This window comes from Pelecanus crispus, chromosome 1 (assembly GCF_030463565.1).
Source record: "Pelecanus crispus isolate bPelCri1 chromosome 1, bPelCri1.pri, whole genome shotgun sequence".
Classification (NCBI taxonomy): domain Eukaryota; kingdom Metazoa; phylum Chordata; class Aves; order Pelecaniformes; family Pelecanidae; genus Pelecanus; species Pelecanus crispus.
In genome coordinates, this window is record NC_134643.1 from 114,531,468 (window position 1) to 114,556,804 (window position 25,337).

Consider the following 25,337-nt stretch of genomic DNA (forward strand, 5'->3'; position numbering starts at 1 on the left):
GCCGAGGGTGTACCCTGCCCCATGAATCCAGGTCATTAATGAAGGTGTTAAACAGTATTGGACCCAGGACTGACCCCTGGAGTACACCACTAAGGACTGGCCATGAGCCAACAATATGCGCTTGCAGCCCAGAAGGCCAACCGTACCCTGGGCTGCATCAAAAGAAGTGTGGCCAGCAGGTCGAGGGAGGTGATTCTGCCCCTCTGCTCTGCTCTGGTGAGACCTCATCTGGAGCACTGTGTCCAGCTCTGGGGCCCTCAGCACAAGGGCATGGAGCTGTTGCAGCAGGTCCAGAAGAGGGCCACAAAAATGATCCGAGGGCTGGAGCACCTCTGCTACGAGGCCAGGCTGAGAGAGTTGGGATTGTTCAGCCTGGAGAAGAGAAGGCTGCGGGGAGACCTTATTGCGGCCTTCCAGTACTTAAGGGGGGCCTATAGGAAAGATGGAGACAATCTTTTTAGCAAGGCCTGTTGTGACAGGACAAGGAGTAATGGTTTTAAACTAAAGGAGGGTAGATTTAGACTGGATATAAGGAAGAAATTTTTTACAATGAGGGTGGTGAGGCACTGGAACAGGTTGCCCAGAGAGGTGGTAGAGGCCCCACCCCTGGCAACATTCAAGGTCAGGTTGGAGGGGGCTCTGAGAATCCTGATCTGGTTAAAGCTGTCCCTGCTCCCTGCAGGGGGGTTGGGCTAGATGACCTCTAAAGGTCCCTTCCAACCCAAAGCATTCTATGATTCTATGATTACATGAAAGAAGAATGCACCGATGAACAAGGGTAGGTATGTCAGTTAGTGTTGGAAAGTTGTTGATAATTAGGAAGCATTTCTGAAAGACACTTGTTTTTTCCATTCGTTGTTTCAGGGAGGAAGACTGAAAAAGACCTGAACTTAATGCCTTCAAATATCACTTATGTCAGGATTTGTTAAAAAAAAAAATAAGATACACAAACGGATTGTGCCAAAAATACTGAGTACAAGCATGTGGGGACTGTCTTTTATCTCAGAAAATGCTAAGCTTTCAACAGAAACAAGAATGTCCTCTATAGTTTTAGGCAGTAATAAATTTGTTGGTTATTCACCAGATAGTCGTTTTCTCCAAAACCGATTATCACTATAGTCAGATTAAATGACAAGACTTGGAGACCTCAGGAAACATATGGATTTTATAATAAGAGCAAAAACATCAAGTGACTTATTCACATTTAATTCCCAGTAAGGGTTATAAATTTAATAGAAAAAATAAGGTTATTAACTACAGCAACATAATTTTCCATGTGCATCAGTGAACTGTGTAAAACATCTGAAGGGAAACTTGCTACAGAGGAGATTGCAGGGTAGATACATTGAGAAATTTTGTGCTGTCCTTGCCTACCTATCCTTTAATCAGCTCTGCTTCACATCACTGAAACATAAAATAGAAGCGTTGTTATTTAATCAGTTTGGAAATATTTGTAATTGGAGATGAAGGAAAGGAAAATTCATGGGAAGATCAGTACACCAGAAAAGTCAATAAAAGAAGGATGAAAATGAAACCATAAGGCAAAAGCACCTTAACCTACACCATTATTTTTTACTGCTGTTAACAACATAAGTTAAGAACACCTGAACACCCTGCACTTGCAAGTGTGGTTTTGTGAAATTTGGACATCCATGATGTTTGGACAACAGTGACAAGCCCAGTTTATGGAGCTCCCACTCCCTCCACCCTTTCTACCACCTCTGTTCTCATCCCTAGTTCATACCTACTCTTCGGGTACTTAAGATGTGCTGATACATGGGTATGTTTTGAATGCCTTTCTAACCCAGAACCGAACACAGTCATTTCACTTGGTCCTGAGGAACTGCAGTATCACTCCTAGCTGTACAGGGGTCAGAGTACAGGAAAGGCAGGGACTTCTTGAGCTAAGACTACATTTGTGAAGCTACACCTTAAGCATCAACAGGCTAATTTTGGTCACAAAAGTCTGGTCAACAAAGGACTTCAGCTAACAGGTGTCAGCTCAGCTTTAAGAAGCAACTAAAATAAGACCCAACCTAAAACCTGCGCCTTGCAGATGCTGGCAGTAGGTCCTTGGACTCTATACATGGAAGCAAGGTACACTGACGCAGGAAACATTCCTGAAAACGTGCAGGGACTCAGGCATCCTGCCCTATTCCCTTTCACTGAGTGCTCCACAGTCCTACTTGTGCTGCCGGCAAGAGTAGGAATCAGTCCTTATTTCTCTTCCCCTCAGTTAGCCTGGATGGAATACATCTCTGGGATGTGAGAAACCCCTGTTCAAATCTCATCTCTGACTAGAGTAGGGATTGTAACCTCAGTGATCTCCCTGAAGATGACATCACCACTGACATTCACTTATTTTTAGACAGACTGTTGTCAGTCTCACTTGTCTGTTTTGTGCAGAATACTCAAATATTTCCTGAGCCAGGGACAGGGTTAAGTTAACACAGTCACTGGGCAGGTCTGAATACCAATCTCTGCCCAGTGTTCGCCTCAGAAAAGTCCCTTTGTAAGTCAAGCCCAACATGACACAGGCTATTACCTAACTGTTTCTGTAGCTCGAAGCACATGTATTGCTACCAACCACAAACTCCTACTCCTTCTCCTTGAAGATTTCCTAGATTGGGAGTACCATTGAAGAATCTGTTAATCTTTACTTTGATTTCATACTTATCTGAAGATTATATATTACCCAATGATTAGATTGAGAAAGGTAGCAATCCAAAACTTAAAGAAATTTCTGTATCACACCCTTACCAATCAAAACAGAATGAAAAGCCAGAACTGGAACAAACTTTTTTCTTCACATTCACACATCTGATTTGAATAAAGCTGTACTTTTGTGGGATACTTAAACAGCTTGTCATACTTATCATTACTCATGAACAAAAGCCTGCATAAAAGTGATGTAAATAAGCAATGCCTACTCCTATTTCTGTTGAGGGGTAAAAAATTATCAATTGGAGTCAATAGCAGCACAAGAATAGCTGATGGATCAGAGTTACCTACTCTCACATCTAGGCGTGTACAGTTGCTCTTGCGTTTGCTGTCTCTCCAGAGAACATCAGCAAGAAGGAATGGGCAGGGGTCTGGCTTCAGTTCATACAGTCTGACTAATATATTTGACTAATATATTTGAACCAGGACAAATTACAATATAATTGGCTAAAGATACAGGTAAGCAGCACCACAGAAACAAAAGGGGAGGGGGAAAAAAAAAAAAAAAGCAGCATAGACAGAGTCATACCATAGAGTCAGCTCCCAGAAACAACTACTCTCCAAGGCTGCTCCTAAGGGAGGATGATTTATGCAACTTGGGGTTCAGAACAAAGGTATCATTGTAGGCTGTTGTCCCTTCTGTAGCATAGGAGAGCTGTTCAGGCAACCTGCTTCAGTTTTCTTCTAGTTATCCAGGTAATTTCCAAACTTTCAGCTGAATTTGATTCAATTAGTCCTCCAGCTCTAGCATGAAGATCCCTGTCTCCTCACACCCTTTCCAGTCACTGAAGTACAAACACAAGTGTCTCCCATTGTGCGTATCCCTCGTTTGCCATCTCTGTCCCAGCTCTTCCTTTACAGCAGCTATCAACACTCCTGAAGTCTATATAGTCTGGTCTTCTGCTAATACTCAGAAGTAAGTAGGAAACAGAGTACCTACTCCTCTTTATGGCTCCTCTACCCTAGGAACTAGGTAAAACAGGAGCATCCTGATTTGTCTCCACAGTACTCTTTCCTAAACATCTGGCTTCTCTCCTACTGTCTCCACCAAAGCTGTTTCTTAAGTCCTCCTTTATTTTGCTGTCCTTCTCTGGAGAGTCTTTGAAGGTCTCTCTCTCTTACTCATTTTTGCTTCTGACTTTCCCCCCTCTTTGGAAAGAGAGAGTATAATTCTCCTTTCTGGCACTATGTTTCACCCATGACAGTCTTCCCCTTGGAGTCATGCCAGTGTCAGGTCTTCTACCTGCTTAGCATTAGAGCCATACAACTCAATTCCCAGTGACTGCTAGTCATCTTTTCAGTGCTTTCTTTTAAAGAGGCCACAACATGGACTTTCTTCCCTAGACCCTAGAGGCTATACAGAAAATCACATTAAGGGACATGACTGGCAACTCAGGCAGAGTCTACTCATTTAAATTAGTCACCGAGATTCAGTTAAAATTAACAGAGTAGAAAAAAGAGGTTCAGCAGTAATTCGTCTCATCCAGAAATAGATATCTAAATATGATTAGGTGATTTGCACCCTAAAAGCTCTTGTTTACCACTCAAAAAAGGCACTGTACAGTGACTAGCTTAGCTGAATACCTCAATACTGCAGACATCTAAAGAGGTATGAGAAGAATGGCAGCCAAAGTAACCCTGAGAAAAGACGAGCTCTACCTCCATCGTCAGCATTTTCTCTTTTAGATGACTGATGATCTTATTTCATATGCTTTCTTCTTTCAGATTTGCATATACTTGCAGAGATAGCAGAAACATTTAAAATATCTTAATAGTTCAAGAAGAATAGGGACACATTTTTCATAATTGTTTTTCGGCCTTCTTTCTAACTAGCTCTGTACACGGCTGTACATGCAACACTGCTTGAGTACTTGTAAACACATTCACTGCTTTATTTTATGTCTTTATAACAATCTTTATTCACCAGCAGATGTTATGTCATGTGAATATACTCGATACCCATCTGTCCCACGTACGTTTCTAAAACACAAAAGTCAAAGGCTGAGTGCTCCCACCGGTGTGGGTACACAAGGTCATTGCTAAGATGTACAGTTGTTATTTTTTAAGCAAACACATTTAGACATAAAAGCTGATTACAAGGCACTTATGTAAAAATGGCTATATTAAGTCTAGATGCTTTGCAAATACAAGATTTTTACAGTGCAGATATAACTAAGTTCCAAAAGTCAGTGGGAGGTTCACCAAACACTTCTTGACGTGACCCTTAAGAGAATATAGAAAGAACTGGGCTTGTTTAGTCTAGAGAACTGAGGACTAAGAGGTGATATGATAACAGCTTTCAAATATGTAAAAGGTTGCTATGAAAAAGGAAGGAAATAAACTGCTCTTCTTATCCATTGTGGAGAGGACAAAAAATAATGGGCTTAAATTGCACCAAGGAAATTTCAGTTTGACACCAGGGAAAGATTTTCTAAGTGTAAGGACAGATTGCCTGTGCTGGCCACAGATTCCTCATGCTGGCAGTTTTTAAGAACAGGCCTGACAAACATCTGTCAGGGTGGTTTAGGTAGGACTGATCCAGCATCAGGGTAGGGGGAATGCCCCTTCAAGATCCTTTCCATCTCTGTTTTCTGTCAATTTATAACTCATTGAGAAGCAGCATTAAGCAAAACCTGATTATCTTCTTGGAAAATCTTACTATACTTTTTATTCATGTATCAACGTTATCACATTTCATCAATTAGCATACTTCATCAGACAAATACAAACCTGGCTGCAATGCAAAATAAAAACAGTTGCCACAGAGGAGCCACCTGTTTGATGAACATGGAGCAACCCATGTCCATGGAGCTCAGCAGCTCTCAGCTCACTTGCCTCCCTGCTGGGGATGCTCAGACAGCTCACCTAGGCTGTCAGATGAGCGCTGCTGTCCCTGAGAAGGTATATAATTCTCAGATATTATTACAGGATCCCCTTCTATAAAATCCATGCGATGCTCCTTCTGCATCTTTATGCTCTCCAAACATCCATTGTAATTTCCATAGCAAATTTCCCTAAAATTGAAGGCAAATACATAGTACAAAACAGACTATTTTCATTCATATGAATATCAGTTTGTAGTGTTCTTTGTTTTGTAGGCATCTTTGGTGTTGCAGGCATCTTTGGTTTTGCAATGATGAATTTGAAGGTTAAAATAAAAACTCTTTATGCCAGACACAGCAAAGTGCTCTGAATTTAGACTGAAAGTATTCTACTGTGTCTTTTCTTGAGAAATGGATCACATGCAATTCAGTGATAGAAATACTGTCTCTTAACCTGATTTTATAATGCAGTCAGACTGACCTCTCCTATACACAGTAATTGAAAAAAAAAAAGAAGCGCCTCCAACAGACTAAACAGAAGCTACCCTAGTTTTTAATCAATAGTCCTATTCCCACTGGCTATGTATTTCAGTTCAAAACATTGTAATTAAATATAGTGATGAGCTGCATTTCTTTATGAATGAAATCTCTTGCTGTCATATATATGTGTACTAAAAAAATACACTATAAAGTATTTGCTGCCAAAATCCAATTATGATGAGTCTAAACAAAATAAAAATGTAAAGAGTCTTTAAATTTGAAAGAGAAAATCCCTTTAATTCTGCTAATGAAATACTTTACTGTCATGTTTTTTGGGAGTTTTCAGAATACTGGAAGGATATTTGTAGTATTGTTCAGACAAAACATTACATATTATAAAAATGCATTATAAAATGCCACTTAAAATGAAATTCAAGACCCTACAGATAACTGATGTCATATTCAACCCAGTGGTCCCACTGATTTCCTGTAGACCTACATATGAGATTAAGGTGAATGGGGTTTCAGTCCTACATAGATATTTTGAACTTATTTTCCTTTGAAATATGTAGGTTTAAAATAATTCATAAGAATGTTCAAGCCCAAACAGTAAAACTAGAAAGTTCACATACAGCCTACCATTTTGCCCATAGGCAGTTTATGAAATTGTAATTAGAACTACTATTGCTTAGCAATCACACGCACAGAAGTACTAAAAGATTTAGGAAACATAATTGCATTTCTAATAAAGTTTCATGACTTCATGCTAGTAGATGAAAATATGATTTTGTCTTAGAAGTAAGAGAAAAAAAATCCTTGTAATTTTGCTATTTAAAAAAGGCCAAAAAGCCATACAAAGGTGCTATGAGGACAGGAATATCTTCATTCTAATCCTCAGTGATTAGTAGTGTATCTACAGTGATTCTGCTTTGCATAAGAATATCCTTTTGCCCTTGGCTTTATGGCAGGCTAAAGTTAATGGGCCAAATGCATCCGTTGACTAAAATGGTCTTACTCCAAGGATAAGTTTGGCTTACCATACAGAAACACGGTTGAGAGCAGCCTAGAGAATTGTAATCATAAGAAATAAACCTACATCCTGGCACCATCTCTTAAGAATGTTGCTTGCCTTAGATACATATTCAAGGTCAAACGTGCAAATTAGAATGCACAAATGTTGTTTTCAGCTATGTATTCAACTAGTTTCAAACCATTATTTCTTGGTTTAGTAAACGGTCTATTGGTTTATTTAATTTTTCAGCTCTAAGGCTCTCAGAACCAAGTATTTCTTACTAAGAGATCAATTCTTTAAGTACTACATGCACAGAAGTATCCTGTACATACACATGCACAGACAGATTGCATAAAGGAAATGAAATGGATAGCTTTTCCTCAAATTAGACACATCACAGGCTGGTTTCTGCCACACCTAATATCACTTTAATAATACTTCAAATTAAATAGCAGATTTTACCAGATGTGTGTTTGTCATGGTTTAGCCCCAGCCAGCAACTAAGCACCACGCAGCCGCTCGCTCGCTCCCCCTGCCCCGGCGGGATGGGGGAGAGAATTGGAGGAGTAAGAGTGAGAAACACTCCTGGGTTGAGGTAAGAACAGTTTAATAATTGAAATAAAGTAAAATAGTAATGATAATAATAACAATAATGATATACAAAGCAAGTGATGCACAATGCAATTTCTCACCACCCGCCGACCGATACCCAGACAGTTCCCGAGCAGCGATCGCTGCTCCCCGGCCAACACCCCCCCAGTTTCTATACTGAGCATGACGTCATATGGTATGGAATAGCCCTTTGGCCAGTTTGCATCAAGTATTCTGGCTGTGCCCCCTCCCAGTTTTCTTGAGCACCTGGCAGAGCATGGGAAGCTGAAAAGTCCTTGACTAGCATAAGCAGTACTCAGCAACAACTAAAACATCAGTGTGTTATTAACATTATTCTCATCCTAAATCCAAAACACAGCACTGTGCCTGCTACTAGGAAGAAAATTAACTCTATCCCAGCCGAAACCAGGACAGTGTCCCATGAGAGAATTTATTCAGCAAAACCTGCCTCTGTGTCCACAGGTACCTCTACTGAAAAATCTTCAGTAGTCTGTTCAAAGTTCAAACACTGAAAGTGATGCAAGCAACAGCTGCTTGTACTTTAGAAAAGAGAAGGCAAGTGTATAGAATTTTTTTTTTTCCCACTCTACTCATAATAAAGGAACCAATGGATATTAGACTAGTTATTAAAGAATAATGCAGCATTTAAGTGAATATCTAACCTAGGGCACTGAAGCCTCTATTTGTTACTTGTGAGTAAGCTTAAGATCTTGTATGAAAGACAGGAAGTTCGGAAGGAGGTGTTTTCTTCTTTAAAAGGAAGTGAAGAAGCTTCTGGAAAGAGTTTGCAGAAGAATGCATTACAGGGTAAAAGCACCATCATGCAAAACTTTTAGTTATGTGGGTAAGGGCAATCTTTTGCTCAAAATGCAAGGCCTTGAGGGTTCAGTTGTAACACAAAATATGCTACATATCTCAGAGGGCAAGCAGATATAGAGGATCACATTATGGAAGAATCAGCTTAGCTGAATATACAACCAGCAGACTCTTCTAGGTCTCTCTGACATCTGGAAATGCAAACCACCCAAGGCTGTGCTGTGCCATAATAATGCAAATTACATCTACAACTCTTTGCAAAAACAGGTTCATATCAAACAACAGCAACATACCAAAGCTCTTGGCAAAAGAGCAAGTGATCTACCACAATATTATTTCTTTTGATAAATATATATATAGTCTATAAACTATACATAGTTTGTTTACTATATTAAAAAAAAAAAGTTTGTTAAACTACTAAACTAAACTACTAAAACTTTTTATAGCAATTAATTAATTTCTTCATTTCTTCAGTGAGAGGAACAAGAAATAAAAGTCACACATAACCCTTAGAGATGTTACACCCTGTTTGTATCTCTGTTAAAGATTTTGGATCACAGTGATCACAGTTCAGCCTGATCTCCTTGGGAAAAAAGACTTATACAATCTTTGGATGCACCTAAGAGAGGTCAGTCAGCGGGAGCAGGGCTAATGAACGTGCCTTGGTGAATCAGACTGATGAGATATATTCTGGGATGCTATACAGGTCTAATGCTTACATTTTAAAGCCGGACCACAGAAAGGAGACAAAATATATGAGGGAAAGAGATGATGCTTTACACTGAGAGGCAATTTCAACTTTTTTTCTTATTCAAAAGATCAGGATCTGGTTTGATTGCAGTTAAAATCACTTTACTGGGGAGAAGGTACTTGTAGCTTAGGGGCTCACCAATTTAGCAAAGAAAGTCATAACAACAAAAACGAAGGCTGAGGTCTTAAGCCTAACTAATTCCAGTTAGGAATAAAGAACATACTGTTAAAAGTGAAATCAGTCAGCACTCTGTGCAGATATATGGTAGATTCTCCTCCTTCTGATGCCTTTGGGAAAACACTGGTTGCCCATATGGAAGTTATTAATTTAATACAAACTATTGGGCTTGTATCAGAAAGCACCCTGTGGCCCAAGCCAGACAACAGCACTGAGGTGAATATGCCTAGACCTGTTCAGCTGCCCTAAACCCTAAAAATGCTCAAAACCACCAGATACTATTAAATATAAAAAAAATTAGAACAATTAACTTTTTAGATAGGGAAAAATCTCAGCCACTGGGAAGGGTATTAGAAGTGTTTACCAAGCGCTCCCTCTGCTGCCTGTGTCATTCTTGCAGGCAGGTCCTGCTTTCAGTCTTGATTTCAGTTACTCAGTGGTCTTCTGAGTGGTGTAAACCCTGTGCAGCCCTGCTATTGCGTGGGAAAATGTTTCTATTCCTCTGAAGAGAGCTCAGTGGATGCTCCCTCTCAGCCAGCCTCCCTGGGACTGTCTACCCCTGAGCAGGTTCAGCTGCCTATACCACCAAAGAGCAAACACACTTTTTTTCCCAGGGTTTCAGTCCAGACAATTAAAGGAACATAATCTACCTTTGAACAAAGTAAAATACATATATATGTCTATACAGTCATACATGCACGTTTATATGGATATTAGACTACTTGTATAGTTCATATTCTACTATATATGTGTGTGTGTTTGTATACATATACATATACATATGCATGCACACGCACCTTTGATCACCAAGAGATAAGCCAGATGAAACCTATCATTCAGGTCAGACCAAATGGTCTAAGTGCTTCTTCTGGCTTCTGTTGTTGAACTCTATTGTAATTTGCCTCCCTATACCTCAAAACTGTGGAAATTGTTGCACGTTGAGTGAGGAAAGAGAAGCATTTATTCTAATAAAAAGTTTAAAACAAGAAGTTACTGCTGCAAGCTTCTTCTCTTTAAACCAAGGACTCCAATTGTTATTGCATATTGTTACATGAGACTGCTGTGGCAGATCTGCCAGCATTTGAGTAGATAAATCTGAATAATTCCCATGTCATCAGACATTGCTTAAGGCACAATCAGGCTTCACCATGCCTTCTTAGCATGTATTTTAAATCCAGAAATAAACAGATAGTCTCTAGTTTGTAAGTACCAACTACAGGAGGAGGAGGAAGTAGATCATGTAAACACTGCTGCTTATGAAGTGAATTAAAAAGACCTCTCTGTTAGCAAACAGCAGTAGTATGCAGTCATCCCTCAGTGGAACAACCACTAAAGGAAAATGCTATGCACACTTAGGGGGGCTATTATCATAATGATATATCTAAATTTGTATACAACTATCCGCTCTGGAACCCTGAACTATTTTTGTTCCCTTGTCTGATCAGAGTGCTGCCTCTTCTGCTTACTTCCCCATCGGAAGATGGCATTTCCACTGAACCATGAACCCGCTTTGGCATAACAAATGTTCCTGGACGTTTCTCAAAATGTGTCACAAAGTGAACATCCTTTGTCTACTCCAATTATATCAGCATTGTTCCCTTCTTCTAGCTGTCATCTGAATATCTTCTCTTTTCAGCCTTTCTTCTAAGCATTAAGGCCTTTCCTCCTGAATCATTTCATTTGTGCCTGATTATAGAAAAAAGTCACCATGCTGCATGATGAAGAAAGGGGAGGTTGCCATTTCTTTATGTTTTGTTATGTATTTTACCATGATAGAGGATCTGATCCTGCATTACTAATCGATCAAATGTGTTCCAATTACTTCAATCAGAATTTTTAAGTCTAAAAATTAATACAGGCTGAGACCATAAAGCTGCCTATTAATTTTGAATCAGCCAAGCAGAGCTGAATATTCAAGATACTTGTTGGAAGAGTATTCTCCCCTAGTACTAACAAGAGAGGACTTGGAATAGTGCAACATTTCTGTATAATAATGGACTCTTATTTACACACCCATTTCAGACTCATTTACACTGAATTAATCCAATTAACTTTGTTACCAGAATACTTTTTTTAATTCAAAGGGCAGGCCTAGCTGCCACAGTACTGTTCAGGAAGAAAGGCTTTGCAACTGCAATGCCATGACTATTTCATATTATTGGGAGTTCACCTATATTGCTGACATAGAGCTGGGGGGTAGAGAGGAGGTGATCTGGATGGCACAACGATCATCTTCCTATATAGGGGATATGGAAGCTAATTGCAATTTTTTTTTTTTTCTCCCCCTCTACACACATGCATTTGAACAACAGGTCTGAGACAACTTGAGAGCGTTATTGTATTTTTCACTGTAATGGTTAGTTAGCTCACACCACTTCAGTGTACTAACACCAGCCCCTGAAATCCCCTGCTGTGGGCATAACGGCAGTCCTCCTGGCAGAAGGGTTGCTGTAGCTTGCAGGCTCACAGAGCTCTGCAGAGCTATGCAACAAAGAAGGAGAAAAGAGGAGCAGGAATAACTCTTCCATACATTCTCATAATCCACATCCCTAATATGAGGAAGGATAAACAGCACACTTCATTTCAGAGTCATTCCATACAGCTGAGTCCAGCAGCCTAGAATGGACTGTCTCCACTGTGTGGAAATCTCTTTTCCCTGATCCTGAGATTTTAAAGCGAGATGGGACCCTTGTTTTTACGCAGGGCACAAGCACCACATAGGGATGCCTCACCATCCCCACAGGCTGAGAAATGGCCCCTGTCCCCCCTACACTGCAAAGAAAGACTTTTTCCTGCACCAGCCATGGGGAACACCTCACAACTCAACATGTGGCAACACAAGCTTCAGAGTGTCTGCATGGACCTCCCAGGGTCCCTCAGTACACACAGCATAAGCACTCCCACCCCTCTTCTGCACCTCTGATACCCTGAGCCCCTCAGGCTGCAGGCTCAGGTCCTCTGTTTCGTCCTGGTGCACCTTGACACAAGACAGACCTGTAGCAAAACAATGGGAAGGTTTATTTCACCTGGTTTGAAGCCAAGGTTCAGAGGTATGCATGCAAGAGTTGGAAACAAAAAGGCTACAGGAAAAACAAAATACAGTCTTGCTTGCAATTCTTCCTACTCATTAAGGATATTCACCCAAAATGTAGTCCTTGGACTGCTGATCACTAATTTCCATATGCTTCCCCCATTCTCATCTCCTGGTCTAGATGATTTCCTTCTATGCCTTTTTTGACAGCTTTTCCTGGAGACTTACACTACAGAGACCCCACATTATTTCCCTTTTTGCTTTATTTCAGATTAAGTGCCCTTCTGCAGGCTCACTTGGCTGATATGCATCCAGAAGAACCTTTGAGTTCAAAAGCATCTCATATATCACCTACTACGAACTGTATGTATTGAGCCTGTATTTTGTCAAACAATTCCAGACATAAGAATGAGAGTCTTGATGAGACATATCTCAAAGCAGATGGCTCCCTACAGCTCTTATTTCCTGTTAGGTTTTGGAGATTTCTAGAGAAACCGAGGAGATAGTAGGTATTGCATAAACTCGGTTATTTCTGTTTGAAACAGAACCATCTGCTTTAGACAGCACGTATTTAATAACACTTCAAGCTTTAAATTGTTTCAGTTGTTAATTTATCTCATTTGTAATTCCTATGTTCAGACAGCTTCCCTGTGTAGCTATGAGTTTATTTCCTTGGTTTTTAGACCACCTGAAGCATCTGTTATATTTAATTAAAATAAAAGGAATATGTTAACAGCTCCTCTGTGTGACATATTTCTCTATTATCCTGCCTTAAAACTGAAGAGTAATGGCACATACTCAGTAAAAGACCTTTTATTACCCAGGTTTGCATTGTAAACTCTGTAAAACATTTTTAAAGTATGAGAAAGTGAACTCTCCAGAATGTTAAAGGTTTCAGGCTTTCTAGAAAACAAGTTATTTCCTGAAGCTGCAGGCTTAGAAAAAGGCCCTTTTCACCAAAAGATTTAGACGTCAGTACAGCCAACCCTGTGTCGCATTTCCTGTACTGCAAGGTTATGATATGGCAGCTAGAATCAACATAGAGTCAAACTGCAAATTAGATTACAGAGCTGAAAATAATTAAGCAATAACGATAGAGGAACGGGGTATTTCCTGGGGCTTAATGACCTGCTGGGAGGAGCTGAGGTCTTTAATGTTACTTTCAGCTAAACATCAGGAAGAAAAGTGCTACAGTATATTTTTTCCTGGCCTTTGCATGTACAAAGGGCAATGCCACTCTCTTGCTACTCCCAGAGAATTAATGTTCACAGAGCTAGTCAATCAGATTTATTTATTTGCCACCAGACACAGTCTGGGGCACCACAGGTCCCCGTCTATGGCAAAGTAATTGGAGACGACACAACAGAAAGACGACTGTCTTGGCCACTTTCTCTTGTATGGAGGCAGAGGGATTAAATCAGTTGTCCGCTGAAAGCTTTCCTGCTACACAGCATGGGTAACTCCAGTCATGTCTTCTCCTCTCTGTACCAAAAAAAATCCCACCGTCTCTTCCCCAGGCACCTTGTCTGACCTTTCTTTCAACCCCACACTCTCCAGAAAGCCTCTAATTCCTCATATTGCTAGCTGGGAGCTAGCTCCATCCCTCTCCCCCATGCCTTTCTCATACCCCGCCATGCTCAAGGTAGGCAGTTGCCTGCTCAGTGTCCAGTCCCCTTTGCCTCTTCCCACCTCTCCCGTCAGGCTCCTGGTGCTAGTACTCACAGCTGGCTCACTCTTTGCACCTCCTCTGCGGGGTGCTCAGGTGAGCATACCCCCTCTCATTGCCAATACATACCCAGTGCTCCCAGCTCAGAGAGGAAGCAGTAAGCCAAATGGACCCAATCCTTTTCTTGTGTTTGCAGCAGGACGATACCTGTCTTTTCAGCAATGAATGGTATCACAGAGGAAGACATTGCTAAGATATGATACTTATTTTCTCTTCCGATTTTGTTGCCATTTACAGTCTTATGGTTACTTCTGTACAATGGCCAGAAAGCAGATAAAATGTATAGTTTTTCTTTTTTTTTAAGTAAACAATGTCTATTCCAGCTCCAGTTAATGTCAATGAAAAAACCCACCTAGCATGACAGCAAGAATAAGACTCCACCCAAATTCTAATTTTTTATTCCTAATCAAAATAGAGTTATTCTTCAGATTTAATGAGCTACAGTCATCTCTTGTGCAACCGTGCTGGAGTCAAGGGAGTCATACTGGGAATGGATTTGGCCCATTCTGTGGAAAACAGAACTCAAAGGGCAGGGTGACCTGATTTGCAGCAAGAATGTAAATACAAGTGATAGAGTATTTTTTAATTTTAATCACTGAGCTGCAGAATAGTAATCTAATTTCTAGACCTGGGTTTTTACTCAATGATGCTCAGTAACATGAGCCCAAGATTTTCTGCATACTGTATAACAAATTGGTAGTAAATTGCACATCAAAACATGGATCATAGTCTCTTTTTACCATATTATTATTGTTGTAAGATCAGTATTATTAAGTACTTTTTACACACCTGGATTTACAGAGTGCTTCACAAACTGGGTGAACAAACTGTAAAGCAGAAATCTCACTGTCTATTCCTAAAATGCAGCCACTTCTGTAACAAAACCCAGCAGCTGTTAACACTACACAGCTGTACCAGACAAAACCTTGGGGCATAAAATGAAGATGATGACTCTACTTATCCAAAATTGCAAGTGAAGTGTAAGTAGGTAGAAAGCATGGTAATAATCCAAATACAGAATAATACACTGCCACTTTCTTGCCAGAAGCGGGAGATTGTACTTACAAGGACATCAGTCTCATCCAAAACCCCTGCAGGTCTTTGCCCACTAATGTCAAAGGCAGTCTTCAGCTCTGCACTGCTGTAAAGAGAAGGTCACAGTATCTAACCTGCCAACTGCATCTTTTTAGAGCACCTCAAACTTTTCCCAAGAGGACCTCCTAAAATTGGTCCCCTTAATCCATGAGTTCTCGCAATTCAGCGCTGCAGCAGATCACAAAAATTCAGCTTCTCATGAACAAAATGTGTTTCCCACCTCCCTCTTAACACCAGCCTCTTCCTTTGCTGGTTACTTTGGATGCTTAGCAGAGATGGGACTGATGGAGACTCCTTTTCATATTCCCCAAGCCCTCTCCCTCCAAAGGAACATGAATTGCTCAGCAATGGTGACAGCATAAAGGACAGAATCTGCCATCTTTCTTCCTCATGAAATCAGTTATCTTAAAGTAATATAGCTAGAGGTTGAATTAAATATTAGCATGCATGTTAGCATGTATGTACTCTAAATGCCCAATAAATACACAGTGCTTTATCTTCCAGACAGGACAGCAGGCCTTAATTCTGATATCGCTAGTGTCACATCAGAAAAGAGGATTCTCCAGTAATTTCAACACTTTCAGATTAACTTTTTTTTTAACTGCAAAAGTATTTTTCAGCCTCAGTTGTAAGAGCAGCCTGCTCTGTGACTGACTAAAGTTTGCATTAGCACGTGCCATCTCCAGATGCAAATTACATAACATGGTATTTGTCCTGGCTCTCTTCAGATCACAGTTTTCATGAAAAACTTTCAATAGGCTCACAGGAGGAGAAAACACAAAAGCCCAGTAATGTTTTCATCATCAGAGGTGCAAGCTCCCTAGATGTTCCTGCAATGTACCATATTCCTTTAAGTTCCCTCTTCTCCCCTCCCCAGCAGCCATGAAGCCCCCAGAGAGACCTCGTCTTCTCTCTGTCTTGCTGACAGACATTCCCGCAGTGGGGGCTACCTAGCCATTAAGCAGCCTCTTAAAAAAAATCTGCCTGCCATGATAACAGGAAGAAGAAAGGGAAAATTTGCCTAAGATCCATGCAGTGGATGAAAATGTCCTTGGGTCTGTCAGGTTGCAGTGAAGAAAACACCTTGGAGCCAAACAGAGAAAAGGGGGGAGCAAGGATGCCATGCCAGCAGGTGAGAGCAAAGGCTTTTTTTGCTTCATGTCTCCCAGGGACAGGATGGAAAGATATACATTTCTTTACAGGTTTTGTTTCCTCCTCCCTTGTTTATGCACCTCCAGCTGACCTGATTATGTCAATGCCTCCTGAAACTCATTATAACAACTTCTCCCCATTGCAGTGACACTTCTGATGAAAGCAACATTGAGCTGACCCAGGGAGTGGTGGCAGATTCCTGGAACTGGCTGCAGCTCCTGTGCCACCGTGAACTTTAGAGACTGGGATTTGCTACCCTAAAAGGAGAAAATGGCAGTATGCTCGAGGAGAGCACAGTGCTGTGCCCATCACCACTGGGGAGAAAAGGCAGGCTTGGTGTGGTCCTAACAAAGTTTTCATGCAGTGCTTTCTGCATTCTTACTTTTTTTGCTTTCTTCCTTGGGGAGCACTGTTTACATTAGGTATATCAGTGTTAGAAACAAAACGTGAAGTTTCTTATGACATTAAAATTACCCTTCTTCAGGGAACAGGGTACTTATAAACAAGAACATCTTGAGGCATAACACAAATGTATTTTGTTAAATGTAGTGTGTATCAGCTAATAAAGCAAGCATGTCAAATTTACAGCTGTGACTAACAAAGATGAGGGCATTTTTTTGCTTAGGTGGTAATGTGCTTTAAAAGGACAGTGAATCTGCATTTTTGGGGGGGGGCAGGCGAAGCTGGGGTACAGCCAGAATTTGAGCCGGATGAAGATTCCTGATGTTCTTTCACTGGGTCAGACTCTTAGCTCCACTTTTTGATTTTGTTGAAATGTTTACTACAATTTACTTTGATTTTCTTAAATAGTGAGAAGCTAGGAAACTCACCAATCCTTTTATTTGTTTCTTGTCTGACTTCCTTTTGGACAATATATGATGGTGGACAAACATTAATTCATTTTAATGATATATTTCTAGAATATAATAAGGGTCTTTATAAGAGGAAGTAAAGCATACATTTCTGAGCTACTAGCAGCAATTTTTCAGTAGTGTGGAATCGATATCTTCTTTTGCATGCTACCTGTGACCACTGATCTATGGTATCTTCACCATGGTCACAGACCACTGTTTCATGCTTTGATTTGACTTTTGTGGCACGTGAAGCCTTGGGGATGAGTAACCAGCATTCAAAATCCCACACATACAAACAAATACTCCTTGAGCACAGTATCCAGCAGTTCTGATGGTCCTGTGGCCAGTAAGGTAGGATTTGAGGATGAGATTTTAGATCAACACAAGTTCCTGAACTACTTCCAAAATATCATCCTGTACTTCTGATACCAAACAAAACTCACCTCATCAAAATATCAGCTACTTATTAATGTTACTATTTACATATTATTGTTAGTTCCCCATTCTAATACTTGACACTAGGAATACTAAAGGTATCCTACTTATGCAATATTGTATAAGGCACACTGAAAAGGTTTTCAGGATAAATAACAATAAAATAACATGTAAGGCATCATTTACACATCAGAGAAAAATACTCTGTTGTCTCAGTGGACAGACTGAAATGTGTCTGAGGAAAAACATTTTATCGGATGAATTAGGCTATGCACTTATGCCTTAAATATCAGATGCATTTTTTTTTTGTATTGATGAGACTGTGAAATAAACCAAAATTTTATAAAACCAAAAATCTGATCAGTAGGCATATTCTTCTAACATAAAGACAAGTTATGTGTCTTTTTGTCTCACAGCTCTTCACCAAGGAACATACGGAGTATTATATTTTATTATCTGGCTTTGGTTAGGCACGAGGCATGAGACAAGAACACACTTTGATCTTTATTCTGTGTAAGAAGTCCCACTGCTGAGAGTAAAAAATTAAGCAACTAATAAGCAATTTGGACATGAAGATGAGAAAAACTATTAATGTGTCCCTCCTTTTGTACAGTTCTATAATTCATCCAGTGGACAGTAATATGATTTCCCTTCCTCACAAGAAAATACCATCCAAGGGAGGAAGATTTCTCTGCCAGTAGCCAGCTTAGCCAACAAAGTCTGAAATGTAATTGTTAACCTGATTGGGATGCTCTTCTGTTAAACTGTTGGAGTTGAACAGCCATGGCACAAAAAAAGCAAACAGGAGTGAAGTTGTCTACCATGGTGCTGGCTGATGAAAAGTTCAGCTTTATAGGATGAGCTTCAATCTTAAATTTAAGCTTTCCTTTGATTTGCTCACCAGTATCTGCTTGGCCACCTCACAAACTTCAGACACATTGCTCTTAACACCTGTAGCAATGGATCAGCCCCACAGACTTACTTACATTGGAAAAAAAACCCAAAATCAAAAAAATTTTCCAACTCACCATAAAGAAAGAAGGCTTTGATGAGCATGCAGTCTGTTTTGCTAATAAAACTCCTGCTCAGCCTATATCTATTCAGCATTTTGTCTTGACATCCTTCACTATCAAGTCTCAAATTTGATTGCAAGCACTTTTCAGCAAGGATCATGTCCACTTCATCCCTGTGGACACTCAGATGTCTTCTCTGCAGAGTCATAAAGTAATAATGAAAAACAGACACACACATCCATCAACCAACCTGGCATAAGTAGTAGTCACTACAGACTAATCTTTGCATGTTATTAGACTTATGTATAATCTAAGAGAGCAACAGCTGAGGAGCAAAAATAAGAATTTTCAAGCTTGCCTTTGAGAAACACAGTGAGGGCATGAACATACACCTTCAGAAGAGCCTGATTTCAGGCTGTCAAGGAATGACTTTCTGGATCCCCAGTATGGCTCCTTTTTGTTGGCAGAGCTTTCTCCTTGCAATCCTTCTTGCAACCACTCCTCCTTGCAACCACTACTCCTGTCTGGCACTTTAAATCAGGGTCTTCCCAAGGCTGCATGATTCACTTGGTGTGAGGGGTGAAGCAGGTGAAATGGCCCATCAGCAAAAAAAGGCTGCAGGGGAAAGTTTTAATATGATCCAGTTCCACCTACTGATGTGGCGTTTGGCTCTCAACTTGTTGGTGGGACACTCGCAGCCATGCTTGGACCTGCCAAGGGCAGCCGCAGGCAGGGCAGAACCACGCAATGAAGGGATGGATGTGTTCACTGCCACTTTTTACCATTGTTACTATTACCCTGACTAACTGCACGTGTTTAGATCTAGGTTTAGCCTTTCCATTTAGCTCTATTAAGTAGGGTGCTATCCCCCCTAAATGCCCAAGCAGGGTTTGTAATTCAGTTATATCTCCTTTCTGTCCCTCACCTTGACCAGAATTTAAGCTGTAAGTATCCCTTTGCAAGGTGGAACAGGTTTTTAGTTCCTCTTCCTTCCTTCCATGCAATACATTTCAGCCTTGAGCATTTGGCTTCGAAGGACTCAAGGGCAGAGTGTGTGGGATGTGACATTTACCAGGATTCTTCTTTTATTCTTGTTTCAGTGTGCAGAGCCAGGTGAGAATTTTGCTTTCCAATTTTTATAAACTCTGTCCATCACACTCCCACGCAGAAAGCAGGGAAAAGAAAAGCTACCTACATTCAGCATGAGAGAAAGGTAATGACTTATGGACTGGGTGCAGGACTGAGAACAAGGCTTTGACTTTCTAGACTTTATCCTGACATGGTTTCATCCTGAAGTCGGGGTAAACCATTTAACTTCTGCTCTCCATCTCTATACACATGATAATGATTATTTGGTTTATATTTTATCTGTTCCTATAATACATGTATGCTCCATTCAGGATAAAATACAGTGGAGTTTTGTCCCAACAATATTTTCCTATATTGTGTACTTACTGTAAGGATTAACTGAACTTCCTGAAGAGCCCTATATGAGTGCTAAGTGTCTCTATTACTAGGCTTTTCCTGCTTGCATCTCTATCCCCAGTACAAGCTGAACATATTCTCCATGCTCAGGAGATAAGTCTGCAAAAACAGGTGAGACTGGTTTTTGCTCTGGGGGACAGCAAATGTAGATAAGCAGAGCCTAGGGTCTTCCCACAGAGAAGAGCCGGTGCCAGTCTACCAATGCTGAAACCTAAGGGAAAGCAGAAGTTCAGTGCTTCCACAGGCACAGTGGTGCACAAGGACAGATGAGTTTGCAAAGGTCTGATAGAGGAAGGCACCCCCAGTGCCTAGGCATGTGTCTAATTGCCTTCCTTAATCCATGCCTAGGGACAGGCTCTGGTATTTACTTTCTCACATGAGTAGCTCTGCAGTACACAAACTCACACACACACTGACATTTTCCATCCATCCACATGCTCACATGCATACACACTCACGCTGACTTTACATATTCTGCCTCTGTGTATGAACTGTGAGATTGCAGGAGGGGCTGGTAGCAAGGTTTCCCAATGCTTGTTTTGATAAACGCCCTGCTATCAATTGCCTGTAACTTTGCCAAACTTCTCCTGTCTAGCTCCAGCTGAAATTTTCTGTGCCAACTATGTACCACAAGCCGAATGCTTTTTGGAAAATCTCTGCACTAAACCAGTCCAGACAGTTCAATGATCTGGGTCAGGGAAAAATGCACTGTTGTGTCTATGGTGAAAAAAAGAGAAAATCTGGGTAACCTGCTAGTAGAGATGCTAATCCCATACTTTGCAGCAGGAATTTAAGCTTGTCTGGAGGACTTGGACCTTTATTCCGAGAGTGCTTTTTGCCATCCACATAAAGACTTGCCCACTTTGGCCTAGTGACCAGATTTTGAAGCATCCTATCTTGCAGTTGAAAAATCTGGAAAATCTTCAGAGCTCAAAGTTGTGAAGGGAGCAGGGGAAACACTTGCCCAGCCTCCAGATTGCTCAGTGCCACTGATGTGGCAGAGGATAAACAAGCTCAGCCTGAGCATGAGACTTTGCCGTGGTTTTCATGCTCCCCTCCAAGGCCAGGGCATGATGAAACGATTCACCCTGCTCCAACAGTGGAGCAGAAAGAAGCTGGCTGTCATAAGCATATCCCTCCTTTTCTCTCACTGCACCCTGAAGAGGAGGCCATGTCCCCATCCAGGAGGAAGGCACCTGGCTGGCCAAGGCTCAACAAGACCCCCTGCTCAGCTGAAGGCCTCACATAAGAAAATTCATGTTTAAATGTATGTTTAAGAAAAAGAAATTTTATGAATTTTCTTATATGTAGCAACTGATGTGTTCTTCTCTCCACTATGATTTTTGACTCATAGCAGTGTCTACTCATAATTCCACTTTTCCAGCATATAAACAGTAGCCTTAGTGCTTTCCCAAGTCAGGACTTCATAGGCACAGGGCAACACGTCTTTCAGATTCGATACAGCGTATTTAATTCAGACTGCTGTGACAGTCCTACCCCAAGCAGGAAATACTGGACACCTCTGTGGAGGCTTAACAGCAAGTGCTTCTGGCCACTGCACCCACAGTTGTTCAGCATCCCTCTACTTACAGTTTTGGTCCCCACACATCCCAGTGTGCGTTGCTGTGAAAATGACTAAGGGGCACAGATGATGTCCCCAGCTGGTGGTAGTGAATGATTAATACTAAATGGCCTTTTATTATTCCATTTGCACATCGACCCTTATAGACGAACCCGTGGAAAGAGGCCTATGGGGTGGCTCTTTCCCAGCCACCAGATCCTACTGCGGGTTTCCTAAGGATATCCACTCCTCCAACCCTGCTACAGGTACAGCCCAGTACGTGCATGCCCATACCCACACAGCTGCAGGGGTGAGCCCGCACCTGTGTCACCAATTACAAGCCATGAGGATGCTTTCAGTGTGGTATGTGGTCTGGTCACAGAGGCCAACTCCTGCTCCTTGTTTCAATGGCACCAGGTGCATCTACATAGGCATTTCAGTCCAGAACAGGAGGGCACTTTGGAAGTACATCCCTTCATCACCTCCACTTCTTGCCCTCTGGCTCACACTGTTGGGAGGTCACAGAGCACATGTAATAGATTCTTCCAGGTTAAAAATAGACCAGAAAATAAACCTGAGGAGTACTCATGATGTGCTCCTGTCACTGTGGGGTTTGGGTCATGGGGTCAGACCAGAGCTAGTCTGAAATATACCCTCCACATGCATACAGCATGAATACCGGGTCCTACCACACTAACTGTTTCACTCTACAGATCTATTTGAATTGCATCACACTATCTGGTAATGTAGCCAATATTTTTAAGCAGTAGAAAAACAACAAAAGCTAATAGAAAACCAGGCTAATCTGGTGCCTTTCCAAGCAAAGGTGCATTTTTGCCAAAATTTTCAAGACTTGTGTCTTTCCCAGGTTTTTTCACCAGGACGCATAGGATGATCCCCAAAATAACTATTTGATTTGTGTATTTGTTTTAAAAAGGATTTTTTTTTTCAGTGTTCAGCTGGCTTTAATCAAGAAGTTTGAAAAATCTTCCGTATTCAAAACTTTCAAGATGCATGCATCCATACTTACCATAACATCTAGCCAGACTCAAAATATTTTTGCTAATAATATTTCTGCTAATAATAATTTTGCTAATAAATCTTCTAATAATCCTAACGCAGCAATTTCATGCTCTAGCACATCTGCTTCCAAAAGACATTTTGCAGTTTTTTCTGATTGTGTTACTGCATCTAAAGAAAACCAAAATGAATGTTACAATTTACATTGAACACTGTTGAGTTCCTACTGGAGAAGACAAACGATTGCTATGATTGGGAACACCATGATACACAATAAATATCTAGGGAACCATAAGACATAAACTCACTTGTGTTCTTCCTTTTCTTATGGTGAAAAAATTGAGAGGATATGAACTATTGACATTTTGCCCCAGAAGCTTACAGCTTTCTCTTACAGGAAATATTTTCATTCAACATTCTTTGTACTTTTTTTTCAGCTAAGTTCTTTTATCTCTGACTACATGCATTCACGATAATTCTATTTTACACCCCAATAACACTAATGCTAGGAGGTTAAAATGAAGCTTTTACTGCTTCTCACATTGTTCCCCAGACTAGTTCATAGTAAATAGTATCCCTCTCAAACAACTGACCACAGAGAATCTTCATCTTGCTGAGACAAGAAGCAAAGATTTTTTTTCTTTCATTTATGTTATAGCCATGAGAAAGTACAATTTATGGGTTCAAATACAGAATTCACAATGCTACTTGTTTGATTATTTGCTAGTCAATAAATCCATAATCTCCTGGGCTGCTGAGTATCACTATGTTTCAAGCTTGAGGAAGTAAAGCCCAGTTAAATGAAGAGATAAAATACCTCCATTCTGTAAGGAAAATTTTGCTAAGGGGCAACACTAAAATATTGGTGTATATCCTGAAGGTAAAAGCCAATGTAGTCTGAATTACAAACCCTGCTCAGCGTCTGACAGATTCATGGCTGCTTCTCTCTTTTGCTTGCCTACTGTACTTGCCAGTTCCTGGCAAATAGTTGTCTCTGTCACTTTTTGTATCCAAACAATATCCCCCTTGAGTTTTAACTGCTACACAAATAGAAATATGACATAAAGGACAAAGGATAATTTTGGCCTGCTGACATTTTTTGTGTCCGTGGGTTAAAGAAAGTTAATAAGAGAGTTTACTGTGTGTACCACTTGCACACTAAAAACGTTCCTCAAGAGGTTAAAAGTTCAAAGTTGAGTCAAAGTCTGCACTGCCTCCACTCTTCCCTTTTAATTATCTGAGGTCAGGAAGTTAATAATACCAGAAATCCCCAGTAGAGACCTCTTGCTCAGTATATGAACTTTAAACTTGTTCATTTTTTTTCAAAGGGTAAAAAGTTCAGTGAAAACACAGTGGATTTTCCCTCTGGTCTCCACCAATTCAACCTCAAGGGTTAAAAGTTTAACTGTAAAAGAGAAACCTTTGTTCTCTGAGCTACATTTACAGAGTTCACTTATTAAAAGGTAAAGATTTCAAACAGCAGCTAAAGTCCAAAGTGATTCTTTTCCATAATGATGAAAATATCGCAATAAAAGAAAGTCTTTTGATCTGTTATCACTTCCTTCAGAAGTGACTGTCAAAACTTATTTTTCTCTTTATTTTGAACTTTGGACAAGTAATGGAGCCACATGGGTCCCTAAGGCCACGTATATCTGTTAAACAGCAACATGCTGCATTTGTGAATTTGTCCTACATTTTTCAGCCAGACAATATCTTTTCCCTACTGAAACATTTACAGCAGATGTTTCTCCACCAGGACTTTTTGCACAGTTTATTTCACACAAACTCATGTTCACCAGTTCTGTCAATGGTGAGCATGTCAAGTATAGTGTTTTCATTATCTTCATTCTCTAAAGAATAAGATCCCCATGCTGACCTTTTAGCAACTATGCTGCTGGAAAATATGCAAAACAGTTAATCTAAAATATATCTGGTTTTATACAACACAGTTCAGATTTATGCTACGGGAGTTCCCAGAGGGGTATTCAATAGGTGCAAAGAGACTGATACTAATTGGTGTGGGTCAAAAGGTTTCCAAAAAGAGGAAAAGCCAATAAAAATGTTACTTTTGGTTTTAGTATTCGTCCCATGTCTAATGGCCAGGATAAGCATTTTTGAAACTGAAATAGGAAATGCCCTTGGCTTGGAAGATAATAGATTGCTATGCATGAATTTGGGATAACTGCAGTCTTAAAAACCAACAAATTCTAATATGGGCTGTCCTTAGGGAATTTCTCATAATGTGAGTTTTGGATTGCCATAGAGTGAGTGGTCTTTTTATTAAAGATCAGCTTATTAAAGTTCAAATATTCCCAGAACAGTTCAGTTCTGCTTCATTTATAAAGAAGTTGAAGCTCAGCATTTCAGTCTTGCTGTATCCGCAAGCAAAAATCTCTCACAGTGTGCCTGAAAGTATTGCTCTGACCAATACCCATGATGCTGTTCTTTGATACAAACCTCAGCAAAATCAATATGAGCTCTCACTTCAGCATGCTTTAGATCTGACCATCCCACTCTTAGAATATAACTGAAGATTTTTTCCTCATCCTGCTCCGCCCAACCCATGCTTTGGAG